We start from the raw sequence: 4,489 nt of genomic DNA, 5'->3' as shown, positions 1-4,489 counted from the left end.
ATAGACCTCCTAATTGTAAGGTACCGGTATACTATCTTGGTAACAATACATAAATATAGACCTTGGCCTATGTTCAGAGTTTAAAATACAATAGGCCTAGGCCGACTTAAATTAAGAACAACTGAACAACAGTTCAGATTGTTCATTTTATAAGAGGGGGACTTTGCTCTCATCCCCTATATCAGTTAAGATATAAACATTCTGAGCATATTATTCTGATATTTCAGCAGCTGCAATGTAGCAAATAACTAAGTATTTACACTTTTTGTTTGAAAAAACAAAGTTTCATAAGAACACCAATGCTGAAATTGTATACAAAATAAGAAAAAATTGAGGTTGAAGTAAAATGTTTTCTACCTTTGAAAAGTGTGTAAAATAAGAACAAAATACAAACATTTTGAGACTGAAATTGGCAACAATGTTAAAACACTGAGCCTGGTGAAAATTTTATTGGGTTCTAATAAAACAAAAGTGTATCTGCTAGCCAAGTGTTGCACAAGATTTTTTTTCCAACAAAAAAAGCAAACCCTCCATACAGTTGTTCTCAGATGAGACTCACGTTAAACAATATACACATTTACTATGGATTAGTCTCGCAGAATTCCAATATTTTCTTATAATTTTTCTAAATTAATTAATGACTTTTGTTGTAAGCCAGCACATATCATGTTATAGAAATTTAAAAAAAAAACACTAGTAATAGCATCCCACAACAATTTTGAGATGGTTCTCAGACAGTTATGGGAATGAAAACCACAATGCTTTATCTTATTATGCCCAAAGTTTTGTGTGGTCAGTTAATGTGAAGTACTTTGTCCATGTTCAAGATCATCAAAACAATATATAATATATGCCTTCAATAAGTCAGCTACTTGGGGATATTGACTGCCCCAGACACCCAAGCCAACGGCAAGGCCACTAGGCCTGTATCCAGGTGGGGTGGGTTGGGTGCGTACGCACCCCCCCAAAATCGAAAAACGTCCACTAATTATAAAAAAAAATAAATGTGACCTTGTTCCCAGAATCATTATAAAATGAATCACATAACAGTACAGTATTAAGATTGTATGAATGTACAAATGAGTTACAATAAGAATACTAGAGCGCTGACTCCACACGCGCAATCTTTTGTACTGCCAGCAACATAACACAACAAACATACACACGTTATATGCACGTTATCGTCTAGGTGTATCTCCCCCTAACTACCAGCCGGTATGTCAGTGTATAGCAATGAAGTCAAAATGCTAGAATGACACCCGGTTTAGACAAGTATAATCGTTCCTGTCATAATGGTTTTTCTACTACTACTAAAAAATAAAAAACTCACTTGTGGCATTTTAACTTAGCCTTAATTTATTCTTATTTTGTTCTTAATTTTCCGCAATTTCGACAGCCTCATTCTTCTTATAAAATGTGCTTTTATAAAAAAATGTAAGTGATGTTGCTATTAAAATGTACAACGTTACTCGTATCATGATGATCCTTTTATACAGTATACCCCGTCACGGGTTCAATGGATAGATAGCGTATACATACAGTATAATTATGCTTATACCTCTGTATATGTTTTCTGTCGATGCCAAGAATAAAAATGTTGATTAATTTGTTTCAAATGCTTCTAGTTGTTTGAATCAGCTCATTTACAGTCGCTTTTAATCCACTCTTTATATCAAACTTTGCTATTATTCATTTAAAAGCAGAATTGATTTTGAATTTTTAATTCGTACTGGTTACGAATTTATACAGTAGTGTTTTTCATTTGGGAAACAATTTGCTTGTTTCTCCATGTCCTCCACTGGTAATTTTTTGATAGGCCCTATCGCTGTGTTCATGGACATATAGAGATTAACATGATAAAATGCCTTCAAATTAGTCTACTAGGACGTAAGAAAGCAAATTTTTCCGGGCCCTTCGGCCCCTGCACCCTACCGGGGGCCCTGGGCGGTCCCCTGTCCCCCAGCCTGGTTGCTCCTGCGCTCGCAAAACGCACCCCCCACCCCATTCAAAAAGCTGGATACGGGCCTGGCCACACCCCTTAAAGTATCATATATTTTAAATCTTTATAAAGATTTGGTTTAAAAGTACCTTTCCATTCTGTAATAAGTGTTATTGAATGTGAAACTGTAAGGTATTCGATGAGATCCCCTGTTTGTAGAATAGGTGTCAAATGCAAAACAATTTTGAAGAGTAATGTTATTGTTATGAATATGATGGTACTGTAGAAAGGCCTCGGTGACATGTCTCACAGCTGCGAAAGTGAGCTCAGCTCAAAACACCATACCAAAAGTATTACCCATGGTCCCGCTGTAAATCAGTTTCATGAATTCAGGGATGATCTCACAATAAACTAGGGACCAACTTGGTTGCTTTCTCTATAGCCATATATGATATTGTTTTGTTGTCGATAAGCAGTACTACCTCTTAAACAAGTTGTCTCAGCCTTTAATAACAAAGGCAATATTTGCCAGGCTGTGCTCATTCAAATTTGGGTGAATGGCTTCAAAACTAAATTAGTTGTGTATTGTATGTACAGTATATACTGGTTTGTGCTATCATAATAGTATTTTTTTTTCTCCATAATATCTTTTGATTTTGCAATCTCCCATAAATTAATGAAATGTATAACCTACTGTTCTCAAGGTATTGTATACTAATACACAATTACTTTATTTGGTAAATGAAACGATCATAATCTTATACAAGTTTCACTAATATATGGCACCCCACCAATCACCTATTCTACCCTATACCCTCATCCTCAAATGATGTAAACTATAATTTTTATTATAAAAGAAACATATTTTCTGAAAGTACAATCTGCAAGTTATTGTCACTAGACTATATAATATGTTACTAAAACGTGCCTTAAGGGGAACTTAGACAATGGAGAAAATAGAGAACAATTAAAAGAAAATACGTTGGGGAAAATAACACAAAAGATATTCTCTTTAAGTCCAATTTAGAGAAATTAATAATAATAGTGATAAAAATCTTTTTAAAGATGTTCTTGTTTTCTGTTTATCTACAAGGTAATATAGCATTGTGATCAAACCATGTTTAGAGACTTCTGAAAGTACAAATGAGGCACTTTTAATGTTAATAATGAACAATAAGAATCATATTTTAAAAAATGAAGTGCTGAAAACAATAGGACTGTCACTCATTAAACATATCATTAAAAAAAATTGATTATAGAAAAAGCACATTAAGGCACAGATAAGATTGTATGTGAACAATGAATACTGAACTTCATTCCCAATTTCTAAGTACAATGGCTACTGCGAAAACATTACATTCAGTTAGAATCAGCCAAAAATAGAACCCAAGTCGCCAAAGGGGTTTTTACTGTGTAAGAAGGGGTTTTTTCACTGAATTCAAATCTTCAATTCACAGAAATAAAATCTGAACTGCAGAATATTCACACACTTCAAAAATGCCAACCCTATTAAATAAATTAATATAAAATCCACTCAAAACACTCATTCGTATTCAAAATAATGTTGGCCAATGGGTGTTTTGAAAGTAACGGTTGGAATAGACAATAGAAACCGTAGTCCAAACATAAATTGGAAGGGTTGGCAGGATGTATAGAGTGCTATACTTAGCGCCTTGGGATTATAGCTTATGGTACAGTCATTTGTGTTCCAATAATAATCTCTGTATGTACATCACTCCAATTCGCGTATATACCACCATTTCAAGTTAATTCATAGGAGTGTTTCCATATTAAAATACATTAAAATATATAGGCCTACATTATATTTTATCTTAAATGTCGGAGGTGTACATTAAATTACTGGTAAATAAAATTATCCACTTTGTATGTCTTCTATGTAAATTTACATACTCAGTGGTCTAGTGGTTAAGTCACCAGGCTAGTTATCTGAAGGTTGCGGGTTCAATTCCCACCCAAATCACTTGCAAGATTTTTTTCACAAGTATTTGAGAATGATAACATGTCAGGTTGGGAAAAACATCATTCCATTACTGCTGAGTTTAAAAATTACACTTTTTTTCTTCATAAGAACACACTTTATAACACTAAGGCTCACTTTTAAAATAAGATCAAAATAAGAACAAATTGAGGCTGAGGTAAAATGTCATATGAGGTGTTTATTAAAAAAAAAAAAATTGAAAAGCTAACAAATCGTATCTGTACCTTATTTGCAATAGGTGTGACAGTACAGAAATATACCAGGAAGATGTAAAATAATATATGATTGTATAATAATTTTGTATGTTTGAAAATGTGTGTAATTATAATAACCAAATAAGAACATTTTGCTTGGGCAAACACTGTGCCTGGGCAAAATTTTACTAGTTCTTTAAAAAAAACAGTGTAGTGTAGAGACAGTATGCTGGTTTTGGGATGGCATGCCTCATACGTTTATGATGAAGCCATTCTTAAGTTATTCTTAATCAATTGCTCTATTAATACAATTGTATGCAAAGTTATTTGAAAACTATCTCATATATTTATTATCAT

The sequence above is a fragment of the Anneissia japonica genome, unplaced genomic scaffold (genome assembly GCF_011630105.1).
Source record: "Anneissia japonica isolate Jap-2015-1 unplaced genomic scaffold, ASM1163010v1 scaffold287960_len3192837_cov198, whole genome shotgun sequence".
Classification (NCBI taxonomy): Eukaryota; Metazoa; Echinodermata; class Crinoidea; order Comatulida; family Comatulidae; genus Anneissia; species Anneissia japonica.
Note: the sequence above shows the minus strand (reverse complement) of the source record.